This window comes from Echinops telfairi, unplaced genomic scaffold (genome assembly GCF_000313985.2).
Source record: "Echinops telfairi isolate 266 unplaced genomic scaffold, ASM31398v2 ScPeMD7_7467;HRSCAF=8505_1, whole genome shotgun sequence".
Lineage (NCBI taxonomy): Eukaryota > Metazoa > Chordata > Mammalia > Afrosoricida > Tenrecidae > Echinops > Echinops telfairi.
In genome coordinates, this window is record NW_022111368.1 from 7841633 (window position 1) to 7855402 (window position 13770).

Genomic DNA, 13770 nt, shown 5'->3' on the forward strand with positions numbered 1-13770 from the left:
GTCAAGGATATTTATAGAGGTCTAAATACAGGTGTGTACATATGTATGTATTTATATATAATGATAGTAAAATAGACCTATGTACATATATTTATGTTAAGTATTAAGGTAGCAGATGGACATTGAGTCTCAACGCAAGTACTCCCTCAGTGCAAGAACACTTTGTTCCAATAACCCCAACATTCTATTATGCTGACTTTCCCAACATGATCTCTATTATGCTGACTTTCCCAACATGATCGATGAAGACAAAATGGATGCATAAGGAAATGTGGTGAAGAAAGCTGATGGTGCCCGGCTATCAAGAGAGATCGTGTGTGGGGTTTTAAAGGCATGAAGAGAAACAGTCATCTAGCTGAGAAGCAAAGTCCACATGGAAAAAGCACACCAGCCTGTGTGATCATGAGGTGTCGATGAGATCAGGTATCAGGCATCAAAGACCCAGAACAAAAAAATCATATGGATATGAATGAGGGGGAGTGCGGAGTGGAGACCCAAAGCCCATCTGTACACTATTGGACATCCCCTCACCGAGGGACACAAGGAAGAGATGAGCCAGTCAGGGTGCACTATAGCACCAACAAAACACAGCTTTCCTCTAGTTCAGCGGTTCTCAACCTGTAGGTCTCGACCCCTTTGGGGGTTGAATGACCATTTGACAGGGGACGCCCGATTCATAACAATAGCAAAGTTACAGTTGTGAAGTAGCAACGAAAATAATTTTATGGTTGGGGGGTCACCACAACATGAGAAAGTGTATTAAAGGGTCACGGCACTAGAAAGCTTGGGAACCACTGCTCTAGTTCTTTAATACCCTCCTCCCCCCCACTATCATGACCCAAATTCTACCTTACAAATCTGGCTAGACCAGAGCATGTACACTGATACAGATAAGCTCTCAGCACAGGGAATCCAGGACAGATAACCCCCTCAGGACCAATAATGAGAGTAGCAATACCAAGAGGGGCAGGGGAAAGGGGGTGGGTGGGTAACCGATCACAATGATCAACATAGAACCCCCTCCCAGGGGGACGAACAACAGAAAAATGGATGAAGGGAGACAGTGGCCAGTGTAAGACATGAAAAAAATAATTAAATAAATAACTTATAAATTATCAAGGGTTCATCAAAGGGGGGGAGATAAGCTGATACCAAGGGCTAAAGTAGAAAGAAAATGCTTTGAAAATGATGATGGCAACATATCTACAAATGTGCCTAACACAATGGATGGATGGATGGATTGTGATAAAAGTTATGAGTCCCCATAAAAAGATTAGAAAAAAAGAAAAGAAAATAGTTTTTGTCTAAAAAGAGTTTTTTAAAGTTAGTACGTTATCTAGAATTGTTGTTTATCTGGAGTACTCCAATACATAACCTAATAATTCCTAATACACTACACTCACTGCCACTAAGTGGATGCCAACTCGTAGCGACCCTAAAGACGGGGCAGAACTGCCCCTGTGGGTTTCCCACATGGTAACTTGTGCTGGGAACTGAAAGCCCGCCGCAGTTCTCCTGTGGAGCAGCTGGTGGTTTTGATCTGTGACTCTGCAGTTAGCAGACCAACTTTTCAGCACTGTGCCACCTGGATGCCTTAATTATCCCTAATAGCTTTGATAGCCTGAAGGGGGTTCCCCCTTCAAATGAAGTCCTTTGAGAAATACCAGGGCTATTTACTAAACAGTAGAGCTACTGGTTCCTCACATACCCTCCATCGAGGTTGGGACACCTCTGAAGGTGGCATTTCTGTCTCTCCAGCCTGACTGGGAAGAATTCTGCTCTGATTTAACCACGCCTAGCTGGCAGTTTTGGCATCTCCCAAGGACTGAACCTGTGTTCCTTTTCCATGTTCTTTGAGGTTAGGAAACAAAGACTTAAGTCTGAAGGGGCAAGATAGGGGCTGTAGGATGGATGGGGTAAGGTGTCCCCCCCAAGTTCCCCTAAGACAGCTTTTGCTATCCTTGAAGAATGAGCAGGTACATCAACTTTTTGGTAAGTAACCTAAGGAAACAGGACTTTGCAGATGTTTACAGTGTTGAATTACCTCTTGGCACGATGGGTTAAGCGTTGGCCTGCTAATCCCAGGGCTGGTGATTCAAACCTACCAGCGACTCCAAGTAGGACCAGTATGAACTGGAATCAACTCAATGACAATGGGTTTAGTTTTGGTTTAGTAATGTCTTGTTTAATAGGTTGCCTGGGTTCTAGAAAATTACTGAAAAGTGCATTATCCATTAACAGATCTTGTCAATGGAGTAACCAGAGGCAAGCTGAGAGTCCCTACATTGAACTCCATCTCATTTAACAGTGTGGAAAACCTTTCAATCATTCATGACACTTGGCTTGTCATACTTAAATAGTAAAATACCATGTTTCAAAGTAAACTTTTGAAGTATTATACGGAGAAACCTACGAGAACCAGAGCTCAGGGGAATGGCCTTGTTTTTCCTGCTTATGATCAGATTGACTGCTCTTTCTTTTACCTTACTGTATTTCTTTCTAAGGAAATGTTGGTGAAAATTTATGGAGTAAACCCACTTTCCATGCAACAGTCCCTACACACTGTGTTCCAGGCCATTGACTGCAGCATTTGCAAAGGGACAGAGCTGAAAAGGCAGGAACGGATGAGAGAGAAAGACAAGGAGCCCAGATATAAAAAATATAAATATAAAAATTAAATGCATCTTGAAGACTGCATTTTATGCAACGAGGGAACAAGGCAGGCGTCACAGCAAGCTCAAAGTCAGAAGGGCACAAATGCGTATTGTGTAAAAGGTGGGAAGTGACCAGGAGCAAATGGTTAACCAAGAGTCCGAGGCCACCCAACGGCAAAGGACTTCAGCCATCGAGGATCTAAAACAACAACATCCACCGCTCCAAACCACTCCAGCTTCCACGGTCCCTGCTCCAGATGAGGAGTCCTACCACCTAGCCGGCTCCCAGAGGAAAAATCAGAGGACTACAGAGGATTTGAGAATAGGGGTAAAAGGACACGTTTTCATGGTTAACTCATTAGTCACATCCAGGGTTTAAAGTTTAACTTGAAAGAGCTCAGCTTTCTACACACGGGTGTCATGGGTTCCAAAGCCTTTTTCAGCCAGGGCAGCGTGGGCGCGCAGGCAGCCAGCCAGCTTCCAGGCCAGACCTTGTTGCTCAGTTTCAGATCCTCGCCGCACACCTCCACGGTTCTGCCTTCTTCTGTGACTGGCTTCTTGCTATTGTCCTCTTCTCAGGAAGTACCAGGCAGTCCAGAAACCTAGGGGAGGGCTGTGTTTGGCACTTGCCTTTCCCTCACTCCCAATCCTGTGTCTCCATTATGTCCACCACTAAGCAGTCAATTCTCAAGTCTGCCTCGAAATGTCCCTCCTCTTCCCACCTCTCCCGGGACCAGCCTGGTCCAAAGCACCCAAGGTGCAGCCTCACTTCTAAGTAACATCCTGTCTAAACTTCCTCCGAGGCAGATTTGTTGTTTTTACTATAAATATTCCTTCCCCCCTTTGACTTTAAATCCCACGAGGGCAACAAAGAATTTCTACTTTGTTCGTTGCTATTCACAGAGCTCAGAACAGTCTCGCTCTCATTAACTCGCTGCCACTGAGTCAGTGCCGATGCCCAGCGACCCTGTGGGACAGGGTAAAATTGCCCCTGTGGGTTTGAGACTTTTACTCTTTATGGGAGTAGAAAGCTCCATCTTCCTCCTGAGGAGTGGCTGGTGGTTTCAAACTGCTGACCTTGTACTCCCAAGGCCACCAGACCTTCTCTGTTTCATAACCCAAAATATTGTGTAGTGAACAGATAAATTCACACGCTATTGGATGCTCACATTAAAACTAGTTGCCATGATACCACGAAAACACACTGGATCATTCCACGTTTATCTGGAAGTTGGAACTAGACGTACTGCAAAGCACATGAAAATTCAATGTCTAATCAAAATCATCCCTACCAAGAGTTCTAAAAATGATTCCATAGTAAGTTGGGGGGAGGGGGGGAAATCCACAGGATAAGCAGAGCTGTCTGATAAGCCTTAGTTCTTTGACCCTTACTACCCTCTACAAAAGTTGTTTTCCATAATGTATTAGAGAAGAGAGCATTTATTTATTATTAATCATTTTATTAGGGGCTCATACAACTCTTATCACAATCCATACATACATCAATTGTATAAAGCAGATTTGTACATTCATTGCCCTCATCATTCTCAAAACATTTGCTCTCCACCTAAACCCCTGGCATCAGCTCATTTTTTCTGTTCCCTACCCACTCCCTGCTCCCTCATGAACCCTTGATCATTTATAAATTTTATTTTATCATGTCTTACACTACCCGACGTTTCCCTTCACCCACTTTTCTGTTGTCCATCCCCCAGAGAGGAGGTTACATGTAGATCCTTATAATCGGTTCCCCCTCTACCCCACCCTCCCTCCACCCTCCCAGTATCGCCACTCTCACCACTGGTCCTGAAGGGATCATCCATCCTGGATTCCCTGTGTTTCCAATTCCTATCTGTACCAGTGTACATCCCCTGATCTAGCTGGATTTGTAAGGTGGAATTGGGATCATGATAGTGGAGGTGGGGGGGGAGGGAGAAGCATTTACGAACTAGAGAAAAGTTGTATGTTTCATCGTTGCTATGCTGCACTCTGACTGGATCGTCTCCTCCCTGTGACCCTTCCGTAAGGGGATGTCCAGTTGCCTCCAGATGGGCTTTAGGTCTCCACTCCGCACTCCCCCAGTCATTCACTATGATATCTTTTGTTCTGATGCTGCCTGATACCTGATCCCTTCGACACCTCGTGATCACACAGGCTGGTGTGCTTCTTCCATGTTGTTGAGAGTTTAGAAAATTATGCTGTCTTTTTACATTCATCATCAAATTTTGCCTTATATTTGACCCTGTGAGTACGGTTTATTGACTTATTTTTATTACTTAAGTATTTGTTTATTGACTTATTTTTATTACTTAAGTATTTGTGTATGTTTTATGACTGATATGCTTGTATGAAATTGTATTGGTACAATTTTAAGATGTGATGACTGAGACTAAAATAAATTTTCTAACACTGCCCTCAGGTCAGTCCAAAGGCCAACCTCCAATCATGGCAACGACCGCCGGGAGGGTCCGCGCGGACAGACTCATGGGTCACCGGGTTGTCAATGGCTGCTTCTTCAGTAGATGACCAGGCCTTTCTTCCAGGGCTCATCTGGATGCATTCCTCCCTCCTGGCTCTTGCTTGTTAGCAGCAACCCGTACTAACTGTTGTAGGGGCTCTGAAGAATAATACTCTCATCTTGTTTGTTTAAAGTACAAACATTGATCAATCTTTCCCCAAAAAAGGTCTGCTGATGCCCAGAATAGAGCCTCTCCTCTACCCAGCACTCCCTCTATTGATGGTGACACTGGAAATTTTAGCTTTGTTACTTCACACCATGGATTAGTAAGAGTGGCAGATTTATCCATTGTCAGTGCTGTGAAGCCTAATCAGGATAGAGAGCCATTTATCTCTCCGCCCTTCAATTAAACTGCCCGTCAACCAATCCCATGTATGTTCATTGGCCAGGTGGGCACAATAACCCTACCTGTCACAGACAAGCACCCGTACCTTGGTTGAGTTAGGCAGGACGTGTTTGTCAAGAAAGGCCATCACACAATGGTGTACAGCAGACGGGGACAAGCTTCAAGGATGGCAGTCTTTCACTTCTCCTACTATTTCTTCAGCACACAGCTGCCAGATAGGCTGCCCTCAACCTCTCTGACAGGCATGTAAGCATGTGCTGTGCCACGGGGCAGATGATGTCCTGGAATATACATGTGTAACAGCCCTCGGGCTCATGAGCATAGTACAAGCTGAACTTCCATACAGCGAATAATAAAAGGTGTTCTTCCTCTGCAGGGCTCCACTATGCCAGAAAGCTGGACCATAACCAAGTAAGTGGGGCTTAAGAACTTACTGGTGTGCCAAGGAGAAGCATTTGACAATGCACTTTTTTCTCTAACAAGAAAATATAGAGGGGACCGCGGCCCAGCTTAGGGAAATGAATACATTCTGGATTGCTCGATCAAGACAAATCACGCAATACGCCGAGTTAGCCTGTGATGTACAAAACTCTGATCTTAAGACAGGAAATAAAACAAGCGTCATGCAAATAAAAAAGGCACATGTAATTCTATAGTTAAATTTTTTAATAAACAGATTTTTTTTGATATAGGTATCTTGTCCAATCGCTTCTCGACCTTTTGGCTAAGATCAAGTGTAGGTATCTTGTCCATTATAAGGTCAAAGGTTAAAACTACTTAAACAAAACCCTTTTGGGTGTGAGCATATCTTCTCAAATCATAGGCATATTATATACTAATCAGAATGAAGTGTTTCTATATATCTGTCTATATGTATTGTGTTAGTCTGGGTAGACTAGAGAAACAAATTCACAGAGACTCATATGTGTACAAGAAACAGCTTTATATACAAGAGCAAGTGAATATTGAGAAAACATCCCAGCCCAGTCCAGAACAAGTGCATAAGTCCAATATTAGCCCATACTTCCAATACCAATCTATAAATTTCTCTTCATACTCACACAACACATGCAATGATGCCGAACGCAGGAAGATCACAGGCCGGTGGGTAGAGAGTCTTGTGGATCCAGTGGGGTATAAGCATCTCAGCGCTGGCAGGGGTCTCTACGTGGCTCCTCTAGCTCAGGGTACTAGCATAGCTCCATGTGTCTTGTCAACTGCAATGTCTCTCAGGGAGTGAGTGTGTATCTCACCTCTAGCAAGCTACTCATCTCCTTAACGCCTCCAAATGAGGTCATCAAGCTGCGACCGATTGACAGGCTAAACTCCAGCCCTTCACTCATAGTCTCAATTGACAACAGATTATCTAACAACCATATGTACACATACACCACCACCTCTCTGTAAGGTTGTTATCCTGTGGTGACTTGTGCGTTGCTGGAAGCTATGTCCCCAGTGTTTCAAACGCCAACAGGGTCACCCAAGGTGGACAGCTTTCAGTGGAACTTCTAACGGAGAAAGACCTATTAGTACCTACTTCTAAAGGTACACCAGTGGAAATCTGATGCATCCATTATTGTCTGAAACTTCAGCTTTCTTTGGATACACCATGAGGCAAAGGACACAATGTTTGATACAGGGGAGGGTTATGAATGAACCGCCCCCCCACTCATTGATGCGATGAACTGACACAACAGGTGCAACAATGGGCTCAAGCACAGCAAGTGTGAGGATGGGGCAGGACTAGCTAACATTTCATACTGCTATACATGAGGCCGCCACGAGTCAGAGCCAACGCAGCAGCAGCTAACAGTCAAAAGGTGTGTATGGATATACATACAATGGACAGCATACAGGCATCAGTATAAGCACATGTGGATGTATACACAGACACACATGCACCGTGTGTAAAACAGCAAGCAAGCTCTCATTGTTTTACTGTAGAACAGATGTCACTTCTGGGAAGGGCACAGGATGGCTTGATGATTCGTGCATGGAGCCGGGCACAAATCTGCTTGGTTCCTAGCTCCAAGCAGCTCCTCCCTGACTTGGTGTAAACTTACAAAGGATAATAACCTTACCTTTCTCCATCACCTGGCCTGCCTCCTAGGGTTGTTATGAGGATTTAAGGCAGGGGTCCTCAAACTGTTTAAACAGGGGGCCAGTTCACTGTCCCTCAGACCGGTTGGAGGGCCAGACTATAGTTCAAAAAAAAAAACTATGAACAAATTCCTAGGCACACTGCACATACCTTATTTTAAAGTAAAAAACAAAACGGGGCAAAAACACCCGGCGGCCTGGATAAATCTCCTCGGCGGGCTGCGTGTGGCCCGCAGGTCGTAGTTTGAGGACTCCTGATTTAAGGAGTTAAACATAGAGTTTACACCAGCCTGTCATCCCGTGAGCTCTGTGCAAACACCAGCTATGACTTGGTCAGAATCAGAGCTGAGATTCAGTCTTGGGGAAACTATGCAGACGATGGGTCTTGCAGGAGACCACCGACGAGGCACGATCCCACAGGCTGCTGTGCGACTTAACCAGCGGACACAAACAGCATTATAAAAAGGTTGCTCGGTTGATTCTGCATGTCTGAACGTGCAATGTGTTGGTATTGTCAGGCACCATCAAGTCGGTTCTGATTCATCGTGACACCATTTTAAGGTGACCAGACGGGGTCCCGCTTTGGGTGGGACAGTCCCGATTTTTAACAATTTTCCTGCGTCCCGCGGCATTTTTAAAAAGTCCCGATTTTTGGAAAGAATGCACGACAAGCTAGGGTATACGGTTTTTGGCTGCCATGTGGCGATTTCGCCAGGACACGAGTTTTATCAATGGTGTCCCGCTTTACCAATGTTAAAATCTGGTCACCTCACCCTATTTACAACAGAACAAAACACCCCCAGCCCTGCACCAGCCTCACAATTGTTCTTCCATTTGAGCCCATTATAAACTGTCTTGTTGAGTCTTCCTGTTCTACGTTACTGAGCATCGTGTCCTTCTCCAGGGACTGGTCTCTCCTGACAACAGGTCCAAAGTACTTTGGAACTTTCAAAATAGGCAAGCATTTTAGATGTCACACGGAGTGAAAAATCTTCTTTTATGGGGTATAAATGTATATCTGCTATAAAAGAAACTCTTAATGATTGTTTAACAGTTATTTGTAATAAAATAATGAACTTTAAAAATAATTGGGAAATAGAATGACAAAATACAATTTAAAGATAGGCCTTAGCTAGATAGATGTAGACTGCAACATTCTTTTTGACCCAACAAATGTTTTCCAAAGTTTAAATAGTTGAAGTTTGAAAAACAGATTAGATAATACCATAATGCTAATCTTTTGAGTATGTACATGAGAGCTATATTTCATTTTACTGAATTCCTTTTAGGTCATCAATCTTTTAAGAGAATGTGTTAGTCTGGGTACTTTAGAGAAACAAATCCACAGAAATCCAAATGTATAAGACAGAGTTTTATATAAAAGGTAAGTGCACATCAAGAAAACATCCCAACCCAGTGCTGCACAAGCCCACAAGTCCGACGTCAGCCCATAAGTCTGACACCAGTCCACAAAGTTCTCCTCCATCTCACAAAACACACACAATGACGCTGACTGCAGGATAAAAGCCAAACCAGTAGATGTGTAAGCATCTGAGCACTGGCAGGGGTCTCCACACGGCTGCTCCAGCCCCCAGGGCTGCATCAGGGTAAGTCCATGTGGCTTCTCCTCAGGGATGTCTTGCAGGACGTGAGCCTTGCCAGCTGAAGCAGGGTATTGGCTAAGGCAGCTGCACCCTTGTCCGGCCATCAAAAAGCAAGAGACCGAGAACTAGAAAGGCGAGGCTCACCGAGCCATTTATCCCTCTACACTTCAATTAACCCTACATGTGTTTATTGGCCAGGTTGGCACAATAAACACTAGCTATCTCAGGGAACAACCTAGTGGTTTCATGTTCTAGGATATGTGTATTTGTCAAAAGTAAAATGCAATTATATAGAAAACTCTGCATATTTCCCCTCACTGCCGTTGAGTGGATTCAGACTCATGGTGAGCCTATAGGACAGGGCCTCTGTGGGCTTCTGAGACCAATGCTTTACTGGAGTTGAGAGTCTCCTTTTTCCTTTCACCTCTCGCAAAGCCACTGGTGGTTTCTAATTACTGACCTTGTAGTCAGCGGTCCAGTACATACCCACCAGACTCCTAGTTTCGTATAAATGTAGTTGATTCTCATTATTTACAGTATGTGTACGCCTCATTATCAGTTATCTGTTTATGACAACTTTGGAAAGCTTCTTAAGTGGCACCGCCAGCCTTCAGGTCCCATGCAGGGCCACAGCTGGACTCAGGGAGCCCTCCGGGGGCCACCCCACACAACGTTTCACAGCCCCCTGATCTCCAGGACAACCTGGTCCTGTGACAGGCAACAGCCAACAAGTCACGGGACGTCTTCTCCTGTTAAGTCTACACCATCTCAATACAGCCGTGGAGGACTTGGGGCAGGAGGGGGACTACACAAGTTTGTGGGCAGGCAGGGGCAGGAAGGGAGCGAGAAGAAATGGAGCTTCACAGGGCTTCAAGGCTGGGGCTGAGGGAGGATGAGTGGGGTCCCTACTCACAGAGATGGGAGGAGGCAACAAGCAGAGAAGGGAATGGCAAGGACCAGCAGGCAGTACCCGACCACTGCCACCACACCCAACCACCATGGACTCTGTGCCATTGGGAATGTCATGATGGGCGGAGGGAGTCACTGTGTCCGGCGTATCTCAAGATGCACCGGGAGCTCCTGACAGGCAGTGAACAGCCGAGAGAACACGTCTACAAAGTTGCTGCGAACAACGAAGGAGCAAATGCCGAGCCACGCTCCTCAGAGAAATTCTGAATTAGGTTCCTGCAATCTCCTGGTCACGATATTCATCAACGGGTCAGTATATAACCTTTTTTTGTGTGTTTGTTTAAAAACACTGCCATCGAGTCGAGTCTGATTCATATCCACCACACAGGAGAGAATGGACCTGCTTCCTGGGGTTTCCAACACCGCACATCTTGACAGAAGCAGACAACCCCTCCTTTCTCCCTCAAAGCGACTGGTGCGTTTGAACCTTCTACTGCGCAGTTATCAGCCCAATGCTTGACACACAGCACCACCTGGGCTTCTTTTCTGTTTAAAGATACCTTATTTAATATCAGGAAGCAAGGCCTGGTGATCTACTTCTGAAAAATGGCCCACTGAAAACCCTATGGCGTACATCCTACTCTGATCCACATGACTTGCCAGGAGCTAAACTCAACTCAGCAGTGACTTGTAGGTAGTAGTTAGCATACATTATTAATTCATCAGCACTGAATGCATGACCACTAGGACGCATGCCGGACAAGGCTTCCTTCTGTCGTACACAGAATCCGATGCGTCAGAAGCCACTTGATGACGCCCACAAACTACCAACCAGGCGTCTCAGTGTTCCACCAAGAAGGCTCCGTAGAGACAAGGATCATGAGACTTTGTCTCACATTCTTTGGACATGCTGTCAGGAAACCAGTCCCTGGAGAGGAGCATCATGTTTGGTAAAGTGGCAGGGCAGTGAAAACGCAGAAGGCCCGGGAAAAGATGGCCAGAGCTGTCACAATGGGCACACACATAAGGGCCATTGTGAAGGACGCACAGGGCCGCGCAGTGTTTCATTCTGTTGTACGGCGGGTCACTATCGGTGGGAACCTAACATCAACACGAAGGAACCCAGTCGGCCAGGCACTGGGCTGCTAACTGCAAGGTGGGCGGTTCAAACACACCAGGGCTCTGAGGGAGAAAGAGGAGGCTGCCTGCCCCTGTAAAGACACAGAGTCTCAGAAACTCAGAGAAACCGTCTACTCCATCCTATCAGGTCATTAGACGTCAGAATCAGTTCAACAGCACTTTGGGTTGAGTGCACATGTTTCCACGGAAACTAGATTTGGGACCATTTTGAACAACAAACTCGCCAGCCAAAGCAGCACACATAAACAACCAGGCAGCACAGAGCCCCGGAAAGGTCTCCTATTTACTAGTAGCTGAGCGAAGAGGGCCGAGGGTCACCTTGTTGGACCTCGGCTGAGAGCACGTGCGCTGCCCAAGCGTGTCCATGTAGGACTGCAAAAGGCCCCGGGTCCAGATGTTGAGATAACAGATAACTTTCAGAAGATGGATGCACAAACACAAAGTCCCCGAACAAGGGAGGCTGACTGCCTTTATTTACTATTTATTTGCAAGGAAAGAGGAAAATGCAATGACAAAACTTTCCAGAAAGACCCAGCGCTCCGAGGAGCTGAGTCAGAAGGACCAAGCCAGCTCTTAGCCTGAAATTCCAAGAGGCTGGCATGACAATGTCCTCCTTGAGGAGAAATGCCAGGAGTCGCATTATCACAAAGCACACATGGAACTGTTACTTTGATTTCTACATGGACATGGGTGAGATCTGAGCCCAGGAGGAGATTTGCCAAGTCCCTCCCTACCCCTGCAGATAGCCCAAAACCCCAATCCTCCCACCTCCCAGCCCTCAGCCTTCCCCACTTGAAGCAGTGGCTCTACAAACACACAGAGGAGTTTTTAAGAAAGAAAAGGTCCTTTGTTACTCTACCCATCACACACCTATTTTCTTCCCAAACACATGATCAATGCTCCAGCAAACTGGAATGGATTTTTCAGTTCACATATTCAGCGCTCCTTAGAACGCTCTGAGATACACTTGGTAATTCCTCCATCGACTGTGGTATTAAACAAGCTTGCAACTTATTCTAAATACTCCAGAAGTATGCTGCTTTCATCGGCCAGATCAATTTTCTGAAATCGTGAGCTTTTCAATCCCTGAGTGTTGGAACTTATGGAAACAACAGCGGGCACTCAACAACGGACATCAGAAACCCTAAAGAAAGACTCCAGCCCCTCGCCTTCTTTTGAAAAGCTGGTGACAAATCGCAGACTGAGAACGGGGACAACATTCCAGTGTGTCGTGCTGTTGGGGGTAGGTCCCTACTCAGCGTGACCCTGGGCACAACAGAAGGAAACCCCGCCCAGACCTGGTATGTGAATTACACCTCGATGAAGTTGTCATTCACCGAGCCAGGCTCATAAAAGAAGTCACGTAGAAAGATGGGATCCAAGCTTTGTCAAGAGAGCTGCTCGTGGGAACGAGATGCCGTAAGCACAGGTAGGACCAGAGAAAAGGCAGAGCCTGGTGGAAAATGAAAACTCGTAGACAGGGGTGTGGAAGGAAGTACACCGTATAGAAGGCACCGGGCTTGGCTACTCAGAGAGAAACCATCACGGTGCACTGTGGCTGGCTGGGCAGTGTTTAAACAGGGCACTGGCTGGATCCAGGAACCCAGCGATGGGCAGAACCACCAGCAGTTGGAAAGTCAGGTGCCGGGGCTGGCTGGGTGAAACGAAAGCTTTCATCTGGCTAGACCAGTGGGCACGGGCTGGCCAGGAAAATCAGTCCCCACTATGAGGCCACCGCTATCCCAAGAACAAACGGCAACTTAACTGTGTAAATACCTGCGTTCCTTGTCACTGACTGGATCCCAGATAGGACTGAAGCGTCACTTAAGGAAGCACGAGGAGCAAGTTCGAGCTAAAGGTCAAAAAGCATCTATTCCTCCTGTGAACTTTAGATAAGGACAGGAATAAAATTACCTTTCAAAGACAGTAAATGTGATACAGGTATCGGTTAATAACGAGCACAGTTGACCTTAATTAGTTAAGTTTCTCCTGCATCAATAGTACTCTAATGAGCCTTAAAAAATAACCCTCTTCCCACCCACAGAATTCCTATGGGGATCCCCTCCACAAGGGCTCTGGGCTAAGCCTCCCAGCAAACGGAGCTGTGAGGCTAGAGCCCTTTGATACGTCTTAAGTAGAATGCTCTGTCTACTTCTGCTGAATTTCAAAAGAGTCAGTCTCTCCCGGCCTTCTGAAAACTCACATCCATGAGTGACCCCACTTTCTTATTTATGCCACGGTTTGGGGCCATGAGAGCAGAGACATGTGACAACACGAGAATGCTACAAGTGAAGCCTTGTAACCAGAGGACGCCACACCAAGTTCTCAGAGAGGTAAAGATGTGGACCCACCTACCACAGAGCAGGTAAAGATGTGGACCCGCCTACCACAGAGGCTTTACATGTTTGGCCCCCATGGCCCAAAAGGAGTGTGGGATTTCCTCCAAGCACTGTGTTTGAGGGAAGCATGCTCCTCACCTCCATTCCAGCCTAGCTCAGA

At 46.0% G+C, this 13770-nt stretch overlaps 1 protein-coding gene across 1 annotated transcript in view; it reads right to left on the reverse strand.

Annotated features, from left to right (window-relative positions):
- Positions 1-3084, reverse strand: part of RAB20 (RAB20, member RAS oncogene family) — a 30734-nt gene extending 27650 nt beyond the window's left edge. Inside the window, exon 1 of the mRNA XM_045283942.1 lies at positions 3068-3084. The gene's annotated coding sequence lies outside the window, so the exon portion shown is untranslated. The remainder of the gene's footprint in view (positions 1-3067) is intronic.
- Between the last annotated feature and the right edge of the window lie 10686 nt (positions 3085-13770).